This window comes from Giraffa tippelskirchi, chromosome 13 (assembly GCF_054371585.1).
Source record: "Giraffa tippelskirchi isolate mGirTip1 chromosome 13, T2T-mGirTip1v1.2.pri, whole genome shotgun sequence".
Taxonomy (NCBI): Eukaryota; Metazoa; Chordata; class Mammalia; order Artiodactyla; family Giraffidae; genus Giraffa; species Giraffa tippelskirchi.
The window spans coordinates 49,428,451-49,450,190 of NC_137287.1; the positions used below are offsets into that span (position 1 = coordinate 49,428,451).

The following is a 21,740-nucleotide window of genomic DNA, read 5'->3' on the forward strand; positions in this document are numbered from 1 at the left end:
GCCACAAGCGGAGAAAGCCCAAGCAAAGCAAGGAAGATTCAGCACAGCCAAGAATAAATAATTTAAATATATATATATATAACAACTTGAAAAGCAGTCTGAGAATGGGGGAATAGAGCTAGACAACAGTGATATTCTGAAGATCCAATCAACAGAAGGACTGCAGCCTAAAATTACAATTAAAATTTAGTCCCTTGACTATTTCTCTGACTAAGAATTGAGCAGGTAGACATCATTGCTGCTGCTAAGTCGCTTCAGTCGTGTCCGACTCTGTGTGACCCCATAGACGGCAGCCCACCAGGCTCCCCCGTCCCTGGGACTCTCCAGGCAGGAACACTGGAGTGGGTTGCCATTTCCTTCTCCAATGCATGAAAGTGAAAAGTGAAAGTGAAGTCGCTCAGTCGTGTCTAACTCTTCGCGACCCCATGGACTGCAGCCTACCAGGCTCCTCTGTCCATGGGATTTTCCAGGCAAGAGTACTGGAGTGGGTTGCCATTGCCTTCTCCATTATTATCTACTAATATTTCAGAATTGCACATTGTGGTAGGTTAGAATATTTTAAAACCAAAAATCACTCCCCCTCCCCACCACCCCAACGAATCCCACTAGAAGAGTACACTTTCCTGCCACACTGAAACGGAGCTTAGCCATGGAACCTGCTTTTTCAACTGCATACGAGCTAAAATGGCAGTGGATCAGGTCGAAGTAGAGGCCTTAAGAGGCACAGCAAGTTTCTGCTAGGTCATCAGACTTCTGCCATCACAGAAGAATATGCCCCATTCAAATGTCAGGAGAGAGACACATTCAGAGCAACCCTGAACCCAATCCATAGTCTGGAGCTCAGCCCAGTGGAGCTCAGCCCAGTGGAGCCCAGCCCAGGCAGGTCAAATCACAGCCAAGTTACAGATGCACAAGCAAGAAACACTTATTATCATACATAAGTGACATAATATAAATAAGTAATTATGATAAATAATTGTGAGTTGTCTTGTGCCACTGTTTTATCCCATAGAAATCACTGTGTCTGACAAATACACTTACTCATCTTTGGGAATTGCCCACTGCCACCATCTCACCGGGCTTCCTAGGTGTCTCAGTGGTAAAGAATCTGCCTGTCAATGCAGGAGATGTAGAAGATGTGGGTTCAATCCCTGGGTTGGGAAGATTCCCTAGAGGAGGAAATGGCAACCCACTCCAGTATTCTGGCCTGGAGAATCCCATGGACAGAGGAGACTGGCAGACTATAATCCATGGGGTCACAAAGAGTTGGACACAAATGAACACACTCACACACACACACACACACACCCCAACCATCTCATCATGAATGTACAAGATCATAATGCTAATGACTGATGCTTCAACATATGCCTTTTATTTAGAGAACTGTAGACAGGTATACACTGATATTTTAAATGCTTCCATTCAAACAAATTCAAGCATTTGTTTGAATTAGGTGGAACAGCTTTCTGTAGATGGAACCAAAAGAGAGTTTTTAAATGAAGTATGTGATTTTTTTCTCTGATCTTTGATTTCTTACTACAATCACCCACTCCCAGGATGGGAAGGGGATTTTCTGGTACAAATAATAACAGTGACAAAATGGAGACTCTCTCAAGACCACCTTTACAGGTTAGTATGAACAGCAGTTCTCGAAATGTGGAACCCAGAAAGTCAAGAGTATTTTCATAACCATACTAAAACATGATTTGCCCTTTTCTCTCTTATTCTCTCACAAGCTGGAGTATTCCACGGGCCTCAGCATGTTTAGTCTCTCAGTAGACTGACTGCAGAAGCAGGAGAATCCAGGTGTCTTCTATTAAGCCAGAAATTAGATTTGCAAAAATTAAAAAAAAAAAAATTTTTAAACAGCACATTCTTCTCACCAAGCTTGTTTTGAAAAATATAGTAGTAATTTTTTTCATTTTAAAAAACTTTACACCGTTCAGAATGTCCATCATCAAAAAGTCTACAAACAATAAATGCTGGAGAGGGTGTGGAGAAAAAGAGAACCCTCTTACACTGTTGGTGGAAATGCAAACTAGTACAGCCACTATGGAGAGCAGTATGGAGATTCCTTAAAAAACTGGAAATAAACTCCCATATGACCCAGAAATCCCACTGCTGGGAATACACACCGAGGAAACCCGAAGTGAAAGAGACAAGTGTACCCCAATGTTCATTGCAGCAGTTTACAATAGTTAGGACATAGAAGCAACCTAGACGTCCATCAGCAGATGAATGGATAAGAAAGCTGTGGTACATACACACAATGTAATACTTGAATGCACTTGAATCAGTTCTAATGAGGTGGATGAAACTGGAGCCTATTATACAGAGTGAAGTAAGTCAGAAAGAAAAACACCAATACAGTATATTAATGCATATATATGGAATTTAGAAAGATGGTAACGATGACCCTATATGCGAGATAGCAAAAGAGACACAGATATAAAGAACAGACTTTTGGACTCTGTGGAAGAAAGTGAGGGTGAGATGATTTGAGAGAATAGCATTGAAACTGTATATTACCATATGTGAAACAGATCGCCAGTCCAGGTTTGATGCATGAGACAGGGCACTCAGGGCTGGTGCACTGGGATGACCCTGAGGGTTGGGATGAGGAGGGAGGTGGGAGGGGAGTTCAGGATGGGGGACACATGTACACCCACGGCTGATTCATGTCAATGTATGGCAAACACCACTACAATATTGTAAAGTAATTAGCCTCCAATTAAAATAAACAATTTAGAAAAAAAACTTTATGTTAGCATGTAATGTGTTGGTTATAATTACTTGAAATCAATAAAAAAGTAAGTGTCCCAAGATGGGGACATTTCCTAATATAGCAAATATTTGTAAGCCACACAAACTACAGCTCTTCAGGACCCTGAATAATTTTTAAGAGTACAAAGGGGCCTGAGATCAAAAAGTTCAAGATACATGCTAGACTAGGGCCCAGAGTACACATTAGTGTGTTTTAAAAAGTACAAAGTACAGCAGATGTTAAGAAGAGTAGGGAGACTTCCCAGGTGGTCCAGTGGTTGAGAGTCCACCTCGCAGTGCAGGGGGTATGGGTTCAGTCCCTGGTCAGGGAGCTGGGCTCCCACATGGCTCGGAGCTACTAAGCTCCCACAGTGCCACTACCAAGCCCATGCACCACAACTAGAGAGTCCGAGTGCCACAACTAAAGATCCCGCATGACCGAATGAAGATTCCATGTGCTGCAAAAGAACGGACTGAACCAAATAAATAAATAAACATATTTTAAAAAGAAGAGTAGGGACGAGTTTGTAGGGTTTCACCTTCATAATTTAGACAGAAGGGACAGCCATGTGGCTCCTTTGTGCAAACTTTTTACTTTGTTCATAATAATCCCACTAAATAGTGCCTTTAAATGGTAGAGATTATGGCAGGGGTCACACAGTGTTGACACTAAATATATCTTATTTTTGCTCAAGCTGCTACACAGAGCATATAAGATGCTTTGGCATTATTATTGGAGAGAAAATGAACAGAAATGAACTGTTAACAGAAGTAGTTACTTGTGTTTCCCCAAAGGACTCAAAACATATGAAATACATGAGTATACATAAAACCTTTATTAATAACCTCATAGGTACACAGTTGCTTTTACCACATTTTAGAAGAGGAAAATGTTATTAGTTAATAGTATATTGTCACCCTGCTTATTTAACTTTTATGGAGAGTACATCATGAGAAATGCTGGGCTAGAGGAAGCACAAGCTGGAATCAAGATTGCTGGGAGAAATATCAATAACCTCAGATATGCAGATGACACCACCCTCATGGCAGAAAGTGAAGAACTAAAGAGCCTCTTGATGAAAGTGAAAGTGGAGAATGAAAGAGTTGGCTTAAAGTTCAACATTCAGAATACTAAGATCATGGCATCCGGTCCCATCACTTCATGGCAGATAGATGGGGAAACAGTGGAAACAGTGGCTGACTTTATTTTTCTGGGCTCCAAGATCACTGCAGATGGTGACTGCAGCGATGAAATTAAAAGACGCTTACTTCTTGGAAGGAAAGTTATGACCAACCTAGATAGCATATTAAAAAGCAGAGACATTACTTACAACAAAGGTCCGTCTAGTCAAGGCTATGGTTTTTCCAGTGGTCATGTATGGATGTGAGAGTTGGACTATAAAGAAAGCTGAGCGCAGAAGAATTGGTGCTTTTGAACTGTGGTGTTGGAGAAGACTCTTGAGAGTCTCTTGGACTGCAAGGAGATCCAACCAGCCCATCCTAAAGGAGATCAGTCCTGGGTGTTCACTGGAAGGACTGATGTTGAAGCTGAAACTCCAATACTTTGGCCACCTGATGCGAAGAGCTGACTCATTGGAAAAGACCCTGATGCTGGGAAAGATTGAGGGCAGGAGGAGAAGAGGACGACAGAGGATGAGATGGCCGGATGGCATCATCGACTCAATGGATATGGGTTTGGGTGGACTCCGGGAGTTGGTGATGGACAGGGAGGCCTGGCGTGCTGCGGTTCATGGGGTCGCAAAGAGTCGGACACGACTGAGTGACTGAACTGAACTGAACAAAGACGAAACATTAAATCCCTAATACCGCATCTCTGTTGAGCAATCATTTACATGTCATGGCAAATGCAGAATAGATAGTATTCTGCACTACCAAATTTGAGACTTTTGAATGAGCATCACATACTTTGTTCCTCTGTTTTAATATAAGATGATTTCAGAATATCCTTTCCACCTTTGTTGTCTACCTATATGGCATACGTGAAACCGTTAAGCCTGGAAAATGTTTTCTAACAAGACTAATAAAAGTTTTCTATACATTTCTACATATGAAGTGAAAATTAGTTACTGGACTTGCATACTAAGGCAACATAAACTTCATGGTGATCCGAGAGTACAAAGTCATTCAAAATGTTAAATCTACACTTTACAAAACTAGCAAATTGTTCTTCCATGAGTCATTAAGCTCTTCTGTACCTTAGGTCTATCTGTAAACAATTTGAGGTAATATAGGGAAATATGCACCCCAGTTTCTTCAACATTTTCATCATAATTCTGTATAACTCATGGTACTATTCAATGAAGAAGAAGATTCCACATAATAAGCAACTAAAAAAACAAAAAATGTCAGTTACCATCTGTGAAGAAATGGTGAGTTTATATGAATGAGCGTGTAAAGAGTAACGTCAGCTTCTGTAACAAACAGATCTAACAATACATAAAGCCTCAACACACAAAAAAATTATTTCTCTCTCGTTTTCATATAATTTATGCTCTTTTTTCATTGCACAGTTATTACTGGGAAAGGCTGCAAATCCTGACCATCAAAGATATTCTCTTTAGGGACATGTGGGTGTTCCTGGTTAGTGAAGAGCCTTCCTTCATGCACTGAGAACCAGGCCCCTTCAATCCTGTTTCCCCACCATCCGCTATGGCGTCAGGACTATCTACATCCAGCCTGAAGAAGAAGGGAGACCCAGCATAGCACTTGGAAGCCTTGTCTCAAATTTGACACAGTGATGATACAGATGGTTACCCAGCTGCTATGTGTGCCAGAGAGGGGAAGCAGCACACAGGAAGAACAGACAACGTGCTTAAAACATACGGTAAAACAATATGCCACAGTCTACTTGTTCTAGAAAACAAACAAAAGAGGCCAATCCACCGGCTGATAGGAATCAGACATTGTGTAACTGCTCACAATGTAAGAAACAGAACTATAAACACCAATCTCAAAAAAAAAAAAAAAAAAAGTCATTCCATTACTAAAGCAAAGAGGGATATTTATAATTCTGAGATATGTATTATTTCATTAAAAGATACTGAAAGGATTTCTTTCCATTACAGAATACTGGGATATCTTACTTGTGTTATGACTAATTTAAGGGAACACTGATGTCTGGTTCTCTTAATGTTCTTTACTTTGTTAGTATTACTCCATACTGAGGAGGATGTCAGTAGGAAGAGACAACGCTAGTCTAGGCTCCTTACGTACTTAGGCTGATTTCCTTAGCATTTTCCTTTAGTTCTCAACAGCTGACTCAGCAGGTTTGCTAACAGACCTGCTAGCAAAGACCCTGGGCAGCACAGCTGGCTTCTGTTCACAGCCACTGATGCTACTTCTTGCACCAGTGATGGGCGGAATTCTAAACCATCTTCTGCCTCTCTGAGTCATCACTCCTGAGGCAGAGAGCCAGGTTTGGCAGACCATAAATCCTGTCCTTCTTCTAGCTGGCAGAAGTCAGGGAAAGCAAAAGTAGGCATTTCTGCTTGGGAAATTAAGAGGAACAGGGCAGGCTCACCCACCCAGTTTCATACATTGATGGATTCACCCAAATTCAGGAAAAAGATCCAGAAGCTAGGCAGCCCAAATTGTGACAAATGTCTATCACAGATGATATAATGATAACTTTAATATACACAGACTCCTGCCACCTATCATGAGATGTGGGCTGTTATCAGAGGGAGGAAACCTGGAAGAAGATTTTGGCAGAAATGATTTTCTACTCATGCCCTTGGGATTCATGTCCATAAAATCTCCCAGGACTCTACCAGGCAAACCAGGCTTCTCCAGCCAATGCCAGGACCTCAGGACAAAGCTACTAAAAGTGGAAGGGAATAGCCCTGGTGATGACAGTCATTCCCAGGACTATCTAAAAGGACTTTCTGCATTGATGAAAATGTTCTATATGCTATCGAGTATGTGGCCTCAAGCTACATGTGGCCACTGTGCACTAACATGGTTGCTAGTGTGAATGATAAACTCAATTTTTAATTTTCTTAGTTTCAATTTAGATGTCCATAACCACATGTGACTACTGACTATCACAATGGCCTGGGCAGGTCTACACTTCCTGGTGGTGTTGGATCAATCCAGCAAATAGGAAAGGAGACTGGTCAAAGTCTTTTAGAAGAAGTTGCTCCACTCCCCTCAGCAACCCAATCTCATATCTTAAAAAATATATATGTGGGTTATTTCTTGCCTGTTACTATTTAAAACATTCTGGCCCTGTCTTGGCTGAATTGCGGGCTCACTCCTAAGCTGATTGAGATACTTTCACAAAGCTCTAGTGCAATAATTCTACACTTCTCTGATTATGAGGACCCATATTTTTATTTTACTAAAGTTGTTTTACAACATCGTGTTAATTTCTGCTGTACAGCAAAGTGTTCAGTTATAAATTTATATTCTTTTCATATTCTTTACTGTTATGGTTTATCATAAGATACTGAACATAGTTCTCTGTCTGTAGAGTAGGACCTTGTTGCTTATCCATTCTATATATAATAGTCTGCATCTGCTGATCCCAAACTCCTGGTCCATCCCTTCTCCGCTCTCCCTCCCCCTTGGCAACAATGCTGTTCTCTCTGTCTGTGAATCTGTTTCTGCTTTGCAGATAACTTCATCTGTGTCATATTTTAGATTCCACATAAACATGATATCAAATGGTATTTGTCTTTCTCTTTCTCTCCTCCTTCACTTAGTGATAATCTCTAGGTCCATCCGTGTTGCTGGAAATGGCATCATTTCATTCTTTTTATGGCTGAGTAATATTCCACAGTATATGTATACCACATCTTCTTTATTCATTAATCTGCCAATGGTCATTTAGGTTGTTTCCATGTCTTGGCTATTGTAAATATTAATAGTGCTGCTATGAACACAGAGGTGCATGTATCTTTTAGAATTATAGTTTTGTCTGGGCATATATCCAGGAGTAACACTGCTGGATCATATGGCAACTCTATTTTTAATTTATTGAGGAACCACCATATTGTTTTCCCAATTTACATTCCCACCCACAGTGAAGAGGTTCCATTTTCTCCAAACCTTTTCCAGTATTTATTATTTGTAGATTTGTGATATGGCCATTTCAATCTGTGTGTGGTGGTGAGGACCCATTTTTAAAGTCAAAATGAGTTGTTAACTGTTTATAATAGTTGTGCTTTACCTTATGTTAAGAAAACTGATTATAGTAAAGAGCTCCTCTTAATTCAGTAGCACTTATATGTATGTATATTTCCTCATAACTGCAGCAACTATATAGGGTTTGCAAACAGTCATACACATAAATCTGGGAGACATTATTTATTTAATATATGAGCAATCCTTGATACTCTCATGGATTCCAGGACCTCTTAAAATCTCCCACCTCCTCCTGGGTTCAGTGACCCACACAGCTTAGGAGCCCTCTTCTAAAGTCTGTGTTTCCGAGTATCCACCAGACATGTAACAGTATGCTGTACAGATGTAAATCTTTGTTCACACGAGGGGCTTTACAGTGGTACCAGAAAAATGAGAAAATGTAATTTTCATAACACCTAGAAGTCAAGTTTTTCAATGTATATCTGGTAGCAGATGTATAATATAAATTATTTATGCCGCATGCCTGTGTGCTAAGTCACTTCAGTTGTGTCCAACTCTTTGCAACCCTATGGACCATGGCCCACCAGGCTCCTCTGTCCATGGGATTCTCCAGGCAAGAATACTGGAGGGGGCTGCCATGTCCTCCTCCAGGGGATCTTCCCCATCCAGGGATCGAACACGTATCTCTTACATCTCCAGCACTGGCAGGCAGGTTCTTTACCACTAGCACCACCTGGGAAGCCCATTGATGGTGCAGTGAAGCCCAATTATCATTCTAGCTGAAAAGATCATGGTCTAACAACGTGGTTTTCCTAAAAGTGTATTTTTATAACTCAACATTTATATTATGTTCACGAGCTCTTTGCCTGTGATTAACTCATGTTTCTCTGTGTCCTCTTTAATGTCAAAATCTAAACAAACAATTTCAGGAAAAAGGAAAATAAAGCAAACATTTACTTAAAAACTTTGCAGTCACTTCACTGTAAGTAATGTGCACACAGCAGATTACTGATGTCCATTTGTGAAGCAAATTATTTCTCTGTTTAATATATCTATTTACAAATACACCCAAGTTTAAATGCTGAGTGTACACTGGTGTTTCAATTTATCTTAAGTAGGACAAATATTTCATCTCAGTTTCACCTCAATTTCCAAGTCAGAGATAAAAAAGCAAGTTTTTTCTCCACCCCAGATTTCTAATGATCTTATTGTTGTTTAATAACTAAATCGTGTTCGACTCTTTTGAGACCCCATGAACCATTGCGCACCAGGCTCCTCTGTCCATGGGATTTCCCAGGCAAGAATACTGGAGTGAGTTGCCATTTCTTCCTCCAGGGGATCTTCCGCACCCAGGGAATGAACCCATGTCTCCAGGATTGGCAGGCGGATTCTTTACCACTGAGCCAACAGTGAAGCCCTTCCAGTGACCTAGTCCATGTCATAATTCTCCCTTTTTCACTATTTAGATATAGGTGATGTTTTACAAGAGACACGCGAGTAACTAACTTTGGGAGCTCTGACAGAGAGGTGAGCTGAGCCATCCCCTGGCTGGAGATAGCCATGAGCTGGACAAGGTCACTGAAAGCTAGAGGTGAAAAGCCACAGCTGTGATGCTGACAGAAGGATGAAGACAGACCGCATCATGAAAGCTAGAGGTGAAAAGCCACAGTTGTGAAGCTGACAGAGGAATGAAGACAGATCGCATCAGCTTAACAAATCTGTGATAATAAACATGGGGAAGGATGTTTCCACATGATAACGTCTCTACCCAGAAATGATCTAAGACCTAAAATCCTACAATCTGAGAGGAGACTGGAGGAACACATTGAAGGATAGTGGTCCAAGGTCAAGTTTGACTGCTATGATCTTGGAACATCCCCAAATCTCAGAGGCAATCCTGTGGTTTGGGATGATGGCCTCATCAGACCCAGCATAGCACTTGTGTCTAGAGATTTCCCAGCATCTATAGAAACTTCTGGGAGTGCCACTCTCATAAAAATCAAAATCCCCAAGCATACATTCCAGAATAAGAGAGCCAGCAGATTCTGGTCCATATTACAGAGTAAAAGTTAGCAGGAAAACAAAGCCATTGCTAGGCTAGGGGCTCAGTTCATGAAATTTAGAAACTTCCTGGAGACTCTGTATAAATTACCAAAAGGCTCCATAAACCTAGAGTGGCCATGACCTTGATATGACTGAGAAAGTATCAAGCAAATCACAGTCTATGCTCTGAAAAAGAAATCTCATAGAAAAAAATGAAAGATGTGACAACTTTGCCACACACCATTATATACTTCTAAACTCTTTGCACTTCTCAGAATGATGTCACCCACTGAAATAAGAGGAATACACTTCCTCAGTGTAAACTGAAATTGTCTACTTCATGGATTAAAGACCTAAATGTAACCCCAGAAACTATAAAATTCTTAGAAGGAAACATAGGCAGAATACTGTAAGACATAATCATAGCAAAATCCTTTGTGACCAACCTCTTAGAAAAATGGAAATAAAAACAAAAATTAATAAGTGGGACCTAATTAAACTTAGAAGCTTTTGCACAGAAAAAGAAACTATCAGTTCAGTTGAGTTGCTCAGTCATATTCAACTCTTTGTGACCCCATGGACTGCAGCACGCCAGGCTTCCCTGTCCATCACCAACTCCCAGAGCTTGCTCAAACTCATGTCAATTGAGTTGGTGATGCCATCCAACCATCTCATCCTCTATTGTCCCCTTCTCCTCCTGCCTTCAATCTTTCCCAGCATCAGGGTCTCTTCCGATGAGTCAGTTCTTCACATCAGGTGGCCAAAACATCGGAGCTTCAGCTTCAGCTTCAGCATCAGTCCTTCACTGAATATTCAGGACTGATTTCCCTTAGGATGGACTGACTGGATCTCCTTGGGTCTGCCCCCTGGGATTCACAAGGTGGAGGAGTAGAAGGACGTGCACTAATCTTCTCCTGTGAGAACTCCAAAACTGCAACTAAGTGCTAAACATCTATTGATAGGAGAATGGTGGATCCCACCAAAAAAGTCCAAGGGCAAAGGAGAAGCCCCGACAAGACAGTAGGAGGGGCAAAATCATGTTTAGAAGCAAAAAGAAGCTATAAACAGGGTGAAGAGACAACCTTCAGAATGGGGGAAAATAATAGCAAATGAAACAACTAACAAAGGATTAACTTCCATAATACACAAGCAGCTCATAAAACTCAATACCAGGAAAAAAAAAAAAACCAATCAAAAAGTGGACAAAAGACCCTAAAAAGACATTTCTCCAAAGAAGACATACAGATGAATAATAAACATACAAAGAGATTCTCAACATCACCCATTATTAGACAAATTCATATCAAAACTATGATGAGATATCACCTTATACTGGACAGAATGGCCATATCAAAACATCCACAAATAACAAGCGCTGGAGAGGATGTGGAGAAAAGGGAACCCTCCTACACTGCTGGTGGGAATGTAAATTGATACAGCCTCTGTGGAAGACAGTATGGAGATTCCTTAAAAACCTAGGAATTAAACCACCATATGATCCAGGGAAAACCACTAGACCATTCAGGTATGACCTAAATCAAATCCCTTACGATTATACAGTGGAAGTGATAAATAGATTCAAGGAATTAGATCTGATAGACCTCTAAGATGGAGGTTTGTGACATTGTACAGGAGGCAGGGATCAAGACCATCCCCATGGAAAAGAAACGCAAAAAGGCAAAATGGCTGTCTGAGGAGGTCTTACAAATAGCTGTGAAAAGAAGAGAAGTGAAAGGCAAAGGAGAAAAGGAAAGATATACCCATTTAAATGTAGAGTTCCAAAGAACAGCAAGGAGAGATAAGAAAGCCTTCCTCAGTGATTAGTGCAAAGAAAGAGAGGAAAACAATAGAATGGGAAAGACTAGAGATCTCTTCAAGAAAATTAGAGATACCAAGGGAACATTTCATGAAAAGATGGGCACAATAAAGGACAGAAATAGTACGGACCTAACAGAAGCAGAAAATATTAAGAAGAGGTGGCAAGAATACACAGAAGAACTATACAAAAAAGATATTCACAACCCAGACAATTATGATGGTGTGATCACTCCCCTAGAGCCAGACATCCTGGAATGCGAAGTCAAGTGGGCCTTAGGAAGCATTACTAAGAACAAAGCTAGTGGAGGTGATGGAATTCCACTTGAGCTATTTCAAATCCTAAATGATGATGCTGTGAAAGTGCTGCACTCAATATGCCAGCAAATTTGGAAAACTCAGCAGTGGCCACAGGACTGGAAAAGGTCAGTTTTTATTCCAATCCCAAAGAGAGGCAATGCCAAAGAATGCTCAAACTGCTGCACAATTGCACTCATCTCACACGCTAGTAAAGTAATGCTCAGAATTCTCCAAGCCAGGCTTCAACAGTACGTGAATTCTGAACTTCCAGATGTTCAAGCTGGACTTAGAAAAGGTAGAGGAACCAGAGAGCAAATTGCCAACATCCGCTGGATCATCAAAAAAGCAAGAGAGTTCCAGAAAAACATCTACTTCTGCTTTATTGACTATGCCAAAGCCTTTGACTGTGTGGATCAAAACAAACTCCGGAAAATTCTTAAAGAGATGGGAATACCAGACCACCTGACCTGCATCTTGAGAAATCTGTATGCAGGTCAGGAAGCAACAGTTAGAACTGGACATGGAAAAACAGACTGGTTCCAAATAGGGAAAGGAGTACGTCAAGGCTGTATATTGTCACCTTGCTTATTTAACTTTTATGCAGAGTACATCATGAGAAATGCTGGGCTGGATGAAGCACAAGCTGGAATCAAGACTGCCAGGAGAAATATCAATAGCCTCAGATATGCAGATGACACCACCCTTACGGCAGAAAGCGAAGAACTAAAGAGCCTCTTGATGAAAGTGAAAGAGCAGAGTGAAAAAGCTGGCTTAAAACTCAACATTCAGAAAACTACGATCATGGCATCTGGTCCTATCAATTCACGGAAAATAGATGGAGAAACAGTGGAAACAGTGAGAGACTTTTATTTTGGGGGGCTCCAAAATCACTGCAGATGGTGCCTGCAGTCATGAAATTAAAAGACGCTTGCTCCTTGGAAGAAAAGTTACAACCAACCTAGATAGCATATTAAAAAGCAGAGACATTACTTTGCCAACAAAGGTCCATCTACTCAAAGCTATGGTTTTTTGAGTAGTCATGTATGGATGTGAGATTTGGACTGTAAAGAAAGCTGAGCGCAGAAGAATTGATGCTTTTGAACTGTGGTGTTGGAGAAGACTTTTGAGAGTCCCTTGGACTGCAAGGAGATCCAACCATTCCATCCTAAAGGAAATCAGTCCTGAATATTCATTGGAAGGACTGATGCTAAAGCTGAAACTCCAATACTTTGGCCACTTGATGCAAAGAACTGACTCATTTGAAAAGACCCTGATGCTGGGAAAGATTGAAGGCAGGAGGAGAAGGGGACGACAGAGGATGAGATGGTTGGATGGCATCACCAACTCAATGGACATGAGTTTGAGTAAATTTCGGGAGTTGGTGATGGCCAGGGAAGCCTGGCATGCTTAAGTCCATGGGATCGCAAAGAGTCGGACATGACTGAGCGACTGAGCTCAACTGAACTGATGACCCAGCAATACCACTTCTATGCATATAACCTGAAGAAACCAAAACTGAAAAGGACACGTGTACCCCAATGTTCACTGCAGCACTGTTTACAACAGCCAAGTCATGGAAGCAACCTAGATGACCATAGACAGATGAATGGATAAAGAAGCTGTTGTATATAAATTCAGTATAAAACTATTCAGTGATAAAAACGAATGCATTTGAGTTAGTTCTAATGAAGTGGATGAACCTAGAACCTATTATACAGAGGGACGTGAGTCAGAAAGAGAAAAACAAGTTTCATATATTAATGCATATATATGGAATCTAGAAGGGTGGCACTGATGAATCTGTTCACAGAGCAGCAATGGAGACGCAGACATAGAGAACAGATTTATAGACAAGGGTGCGGGAGGAGAGGGAGAGGGTGAGAAAAATGCAGAGAGCAGCACGGATGCAGATACTCTAACATATAAGAGCCAATGGAGTTTTGCTGTGTGACTCAGGGAACTCAAACTGGGGCTCTGTCATAACCTAGAGAGGTGGGAATCAGAGGGAGGTGGGAGGGAGCTGTTAGAGGGATGAGACATATGTACACCTATGGTTAAACCATGCTGATGTATGACAGAAATCAAACGAATATTGTAAAGCAATCATCCAGGCTCCTCTGTCCATGGAACTCTCCAGGCAAGAATACTAGAGTGGGTTGCCATTTCCTTCTCCAGGGGATCTCCCCAACCCAGGGACTGAACCTGGGTCTCCTGCATTAAGGGCAGACTCTTTTAACTGAGCCACCAGGGGGAGGCCAATTAAAAATAAATATTATTTAAAAAATTGAAATTGTCTATTTCTATAAAAAATGCGTCTACAGAGAGACATTCACTTTCTTACATATCACATACATTGACTACTGCAGATAACAGCTATTTGTGCAAAACAGTCACTCTTTTAAAAGCCTAGAAAACACAATATTGAATTTAAAAAGCTGAATCTGAGGTTTTAATTCAACTCACAATGACATGCATTAGCTGCATAAAAATTGCTTCTCAATTAAAGTCTTTGCTGTAATTTTTTCAAAATAACAAATTTTTTAAAGTCATAATAAGTTAATTTTAAAAAGCACATACACCTACCTATATGGAATTCAGGATTCCATATCACAGAGAAACCATCTTTTCCTGTGGGGAAAAAAGACGACTATTCACTAATAACAGAAAGGAGCAAAGGTGAACTTTTAAGACCAGCTATAATTCCCTCCTGTTATGGCTTCATTTACAATATTATTAAACAATTGTAATCCTATTACCTTAGACTTAAAATATTTCTTAATTTCTATCTAAATTAAATATGTTAAAGATTTTGATTCCAAAACTTGCTTTCTAAGAAGCAAATGAGAAAAATAAATGAGAATGTTTCAAAATTAGAATTAAAGTATTTACTTCATATCTATCCCTATGTTATACACTCAACTATTTTAATTTCATGAAGTAAATGTATAAATGAAAAAGTAAAAGTCTAAAACTCCATTCTGGTTTCTATTTTCCCAGTGGGAAAATGAGGTGACGAGATTATAACAGTCTGCAGGTAACATAATGTAACAGAATTATAAATTGCTATCTCTTTCTTTATTTTGATTGTCCAAACCAATAAGCCATTTAAAGGGCTCTATTTTTCTTAGCTAAGACTTTTGGTTCAAGAAAAATATATAAAGGAAAGTAAATCAAAATAGAATTCATCAATTTAAAATATGACACAAAGAATTTTTATGAAACAGAAACTGTCTCACAGACAAAGAGACCACAGTTGTGGTTGGCCAAGGGGCAGGGAAGTGGGGAGGGAAGGATTGGGAGTTTGGGTTCAGCAGATGTGAACTATCATATACAGAATGGGTAAGCAACAAGGGGCTGTTGTATAGCACAGGGAGATATACTCAGCATCCTGAGGGAAGCCATAATGGGAAAGAATATGAAAAAGAATACATATATATGTATATGTATGTATTACTGAATCACTTTTCTGTGCAGTACAAATTAACACAACACTGTAAATCGACTATCCTTCAATAAAATAAATTTTTAAAAATAGGGTCAGATCCCTCTGATCTTATTTTACATTTATTATTTTCAATGAATAGTTGACATAAATATCTATTAGTCACTAATGAATGCTAAATTTTCTATTCAAAATTACTTTTGGGGGGTACACATTAAATTATTCTAATATTTTGACTTGGTAACACTCAAGCCCAAATAAGGAAGAAATGGTTTAATTTAATACAAGTTAATCATCCACTACCAAAAATGACTTCCACCAAATCTAAGTAAAACATCTAATGGGATAATGCTCACAAGACTGTAACTCTGACCCTGATACATGTGAAAAGTAATTTAACTTCCATCAGGGCTGATGTGCAGATTCAGAAACAATGACCACAATTTCTGAGCCAAAAGAGCTACAAGGATTTGAAATATTTATGCCAAGGAATAAATTCAAAGCGATACAGCCCAGAGGACTCACACACACACACACACACACGTCCAGTGGGGACTCCGAGATTAGCTTGTGCTTATTTAAGTTGCCACCTTCTTTTCAGACAATCAAAATTCTTTCTAAACAATAAATAAGAAATTCTCTCAACATCTTACCTAAAGGAGCATGAATCTTGCAGCCACACCAAAAAGCCAAGGCTGAATATGACTTTCTTGGCTACATTTGACCTTCTTGGCTACACTGAATTCCAGAACCTCTTCACTTTAAAACAACACCAACTCCCCACATGGGATCCCTAGATTAGAGCATCTGGGGTCTCTTCTCTCCTGCTCCCTTCACTTAGACTTCAGCCAGCATTACTCTCTCGCTGTCAATATGGTACTAAGTGTCACAGCTGCCCATTCTATTTTCTGAAATTACAGTTGCAGGTAAATCCTGAAAACAAAAGAAAGCCAAGCCAGACTGATGACTGATCTAGAAACACGGGTCAACATGCACACACTGAGCCAAACCCTTATCTCTGACTTAGTAACCACTTGCATGGGGCTCCTCACAGATCTTTAGTTTCTAACTGTCTGTCCTGAAAAAATACGATATCTAGGACTGTCTCCAACAGTCCAGTTGGGGTTCTAGATGGAGAGGTAACAGATGCAACAAGAGTGGCCATGAGTTTGCTGCAGTTTAATAATGAACACATGAAGGATCACTGTAATATTTGTGCTACTTTTGTATTTTAAATTTTGCATGACAAAATGTTGAAAAAATGATCACCTGATGTCTGAAAATATGAGAAAGAGAAGAATACACAGACTATAAATATCACAACCTTCCTATTTTCCAAAAACCCTTCACCAAACATGGAAAATCTAGGGAAATAAGCAAAAACTTTTTTAAATTAAATATCACACTAAGAAAAATGAACAGCCTGCAGTTATGGCTTTATGAATAAAGTGATATTCCTTTCAATATTTCAAAAGCCAAATTAGAGGTATATATTAAACTGCAATAAAACTTTTTATTTTTTATTTCAAGTATCTGATTTGAAATAAGTGATATCAGCATAGAAACACCGATTATCTCATGTTTGTCAGAAATTGTTGGTCATTATATATACCTTTGATTAATATAAGTGGGAAAATGGGAGATTTACAACTAATATCAATGTAACCTGTATCATGGACAAAAATCTTTCTAAACAAGAGATCTGTTGTTGTTCAGTCGCTTAAGTAGTGTTTGACACTTTGTGACCCTGTGACCTGCAGCACACCAGTCTTCCCTGTCCTTCACTATTTCCCAGAGTTTGCTCAAACTCATGTCCATTGAGTCAATGATGCCATCCAACCATCTAATCCTTTGTTACCCACTTCTCCTCCTGCCCTCAATCTTTCCCAGCATCGGGGTCTTTTTCAATAAGTTGGCTCTTCATCTCAGGTGGCCAAAGTACTGGAGCTTCAATATTAGTCCTTCCAGAGAATATTCAGGGTTGATTTCCTTTAGGATTGACTGGCTTACCTCCTTTCTCTCCAAGGGACTCTCAAAGAGTTTTCTCCTTCACTGTAATTCAAAAGCATCAATTTTTCAGTTCTCAGCCTTTGTTATGGTCCAACTCTCACATCCACACATGACTACTGGAGATCTGAGATGGTACCATTTTTTAAAAAGGGTCCTATACTGGTGTAAACTTTGGGACCACAGATATAAACCATAAGATCTCCAACCCACTTACGCTACCTGAATGATCTGTCAGTGGAAATTAGTGAAAATCTGAGTACTCCATAGATTAAAACAACTAATTTGGCCAGAATTTAGAAGAGACTAGAAGGGGAGAGAGGAGCCTGGTGGAGTACAGTCCACAGGGTCACAACAGTTGGACACAACTTAGTGACTGAGCAGCAGCAGCAGAAGGGGTCATACACGGCCAGAGTCCAGTTCCACAATAAGCAAGGAATGTCACATACCAAGGAAAATCATCCTCATAGCCTTGGAATTTGGCTGACTGACCTGCCAGACACCACTACTGGAAATCTGGTTCTGGACATAAGTTAAAACGCAGGACATAAGTCATGGCTTGGGTCAAGTCATGTGTCAAGATGTGCCAAGCTTGCTTCAAAGATGAACCAGGGCAAGAACAACTTTGGTTTTCTCTGACCCAAATACACAAGACCCAGGACCGAAAATCCCAACATGGATTCGATGATCTGAAAAAAAAGAAGAAAGTAGTTGATAGTTTTCTTTTTTCAAGTTTTCCTGGCCTAAAACAACCTATTCCCTTTCCAATAAACGAACTATGCCAAATTCTGAAAAGGAAATTTGTCTGACTTAATGGATAAGCACAGAAGAGCTGAAAAAGGGAGCCCTATGGGAAAACGAGGGCAATTTGGCCTTAGGAGGCAGGCCTCCAAATTTACTGGTGAAAGCACTGAGGGTCAGAGAAGGCAGTGTGGGGTAACAATTACAAACACGCTGCATGATAGAGGCCAACTAAACAAAACCAAGTTTCTTTCTATTTGAAAGTCACAGTTCAAGCAACTTACTACATGAGCTAAGAAAAACTTCTATTAGCTTAGTCACATATTTTTCATTCAAGCAGAATAAAATGCTTTATTGCAGTTAAATATATACCTCATTCATTTGAGGTCTAGTTTTATTGAATTAGGGATAGTATAGTATAAAGTCTTATACATTTAATAAATACTTGTCAAATAAATTAAAAGTACAAATGAGGTGTTAACTAACACCACATCAAGAAATCTAAATCAAAGGTCATTAGAAATGACAAAAATAAAATCTCCAGATAAGGAGATCATGGCTATTTGTCTAACCAACATTCATAACCCTGATAGGCTGGGCTAAAAATGGCCTGTTCCCCAGATGCCCTTAGGGTAACTAAGGAGTAGCCATGTGACACAGTTTCAACCAATGAAATGCAAGAAAGAGGGCTCTGAGAAAGTCTTCAACCAAGGTATGAATACATCCCCTTCCCTCTTTTCTGAGAATAGCTTCCAGAAGACACAAAGCCATCTCATCACCAGGGGGACAAAAGCCAGACAATTAAGAGAGAAAGACAGGAAGAGCCTGGTTAGTGGCACTGTAAGATGTTGCCCCTCCCAAAATGTTTGTATTCCTAAACTGGCACTTCATGTTAAGCATGACTTCTGTGAGTTTAAGCTGCTTTCTTCTATAATTCACAGGCAGAAATAGTCTAACAAACACCAGGTATAATTTATCTTTCCCTTGTGTTGTCAGAAGCTGCTTCTAATTCTAGTGACTGTGATGCTCCATATAACTGTCCAATAACAGGGTTACATAATCATCGCAGACCTCCTCCACAGTTTCCACTTGTCAAGAGAAACCCTCACACTAAAAAGCCAACAAGCTTAAGAGCAGGGAGCCATCAGGAAAAGAGAGCAACACTCTTCCAACGATCAAGAAATGGAGGATCTTCTAACTTAACACAGCCTTCAAAACCTGTATGTCTCAGCAAAGAAGGAAAAGGAATACTTAAGAGATCTGGTTAAATGAAACACCAGAAATGTAACACCTCTGAAAAACAGAAAAAAAGAACAGGAGGGCACCTCTAGAGGGCCTGAGGGCTTGTTCTGGTTCCGAAGCCCTTACTCCATGTTTCTCCAGGGCCTTAGCAATGCCCCTCCTGTGGAACTTAAAATTATATAGTCACTTCTCTCTTAACTGTTGACGTCTCTTGATGTAACATAAACTCCTAGAAGTCAGGAAAGCTGGCATGTTACAAGTATTGACAGCTGTTGAACAAAGGAATAAACAAAGCAATGTACAGATTCCTTTTCCAAGAGACCTTATGAAAAGCATGCAATCCTCAAAATAAAATCTGAGATTATGAACTTCCTAGACATATACTGAGTTGTATGAACTGTTCAAGTGACTCAACATGACATATTCAAATATTTACAGAAAAAAAGAAAACTACACTTAAGCAGCTATTTTAAGCCAGGTGATGTGTTAGGGACTTTATACTACTAGTATTTCATTCATCTTCACAACCCACCCGCCCAGTTAGTCACTGCCCTTTCAGAGCAGAACAAGTTCTGAGGGAGCGGCCCTAGGGTCACAGACCCACTAAAAGGCAGACATGCTATTCAAACCCAGGAATGTCAGCTCTCATTTTTCTGCTTTATCATGCCGCTTTGTCACATTGGTCTTTACTAAAATATTGTTTAAGAATTTTACACATTAGCTGATGTAACATTCATAAGAACCTTCAGTTGATGATTTCAAAATGTATGTAGGGTGAGGGTCCACTGTAACCTCAAGCAGAATTACTGTTTGCCCATGTCCCAAATCAGATATGGTTTGCCAAGACATAGACAGTGACTCTAGCTCACCTGACAGCTGTAAGGAATTACAAAGGATCTGCATACCTACAGCATGTTTGTTTGTTTGTTTTAAGCCACTATGTACTTACATGACCTAGAAATGATAAAAAGTAAACCTATGAGCCAAGAGCTTCAGTTTTTCTTAAAAATCAATACTTCCCCTCCCCCCTCCACCATTGTACAGTACACACAGCTTGCATGTATGTGCCAAGAATGCGTGGTGCCAAAGCCTTGGAGACATTAGCAGATGGGCTTACAATAAAACCAAGGGCTTCTATGCACACAAGAGGGCAGATCTATTGAAGCAGTTGAAAACAAACCCATTTGAAACAAAGGGGGAAAAATCTACTATAGGAAAGAAAAAAAAAAAAAGATGCATTTAGCAATAGACTCATAATACTTTTCATTGAATAAATAATATCTCTTCAAAACTGATGAAAATTTAGTGGAAATATTTATCCAGTAAACATCCTAATGAAATAAACTGTTATGACTCCAAAGAAACCTAATTTAACAACTTCATAAATTCTCATGGAGAAGAAATAGACTCACCACCCCCGAAACATTTGGTAATTATTTTGATACAATATGTGCACAGTCTGTGATTAGGTGCATAGATGAAAAATTAACTGCAATTTATTAGCATAATGACAAGCGTCTTTGCTCTGTCATTTCAGGTTAACCTTTCTAGCGATTTTTAAACAATACAATATTTTACAAGTCACTATTTCCATCAGGACAGCTATACAATATCCATTTTTGAAAAACGTGAAAATTGTGTTAGAAGCTAAATTTACTTTTGGATAGTTTCCCCTTTCTATTAGTTACCTATTATTCCCAAGTGTTCCATACACAGATCTCTAAGAAAAAAATAAAGATTTAGTATAGCAAAAGAACATGGGGCCTTTTTCTAAATAATGGATGAATTATGTTTAAGAAGATAAACATGTTTTTTTTCCAAAGCTAATTATATCAATATTTTCCCATGATACAGAAAAAGTGCATCCTCAATTACATACCAGTTTTGCACACATAGTTTTTCACCTTCAAAGTTATTTTTCAAAGTGTTCAATCTTCATCAAAAGCTAATCATTTTCAAAGATGGGCTTTATAATAAAAGAAACGGGGTAAAGATACTTTTACAAAAACAATATCTGTTAATACTTAAAGTAGATTTCTATACACAACTTCTGTTACATGTCTTGCCCAGAACTCCGAGCTTTCTAGCAAATTAGGACTCCTTCACAAATGCTTACCGTACTTAAGCACACCCAAAGAAATAGGCCAAAAGCATTCATATTCCCCCTTGCATTTGACCCCATCAGCAGACAGGCACTGCCCCATTTAAGAAAAAAACATCGAGATTCACATTAAATTAACTGCCATAAGAAGTTACAGAGCTTGAACTAAAAACAAGC

At 39.5% G+C, this 21,740-nt stretch overlaps 1 protein-coding gene across 6 annotated transcripts in view; it reads right to left on the reverse strand.

The window, feature by feature from the left end:
* PLCB4 (phospholipase C beta 4) overlaps positions 1-21,740 on the reverse strand; it is a 478,321-nt gene that overhangs the window by 425,023 nt on the left and 31,558 nt on the right. The window contains exons 2-3 of one of the 6 annotated variants that reach the window (XM_081559122.1): positions 17,929-18,168; positions 14,614-14,658 (exon numbers count right to left, since the gene is read on the reverse strand). The exons of 4 other annotated variants lie outside the window; for them this stretch is intronic. The gene's annotated coding sequence lies outside the window, so the exon portion shown is untranslated. The remainder of the gene's footprint in view (positions 1-14,613; positions 14,659-17,928; positions 18,169-21,740) is intronic. One more of the 6 variants, XM_081559117.1, reaches the window with a different exon arrangement.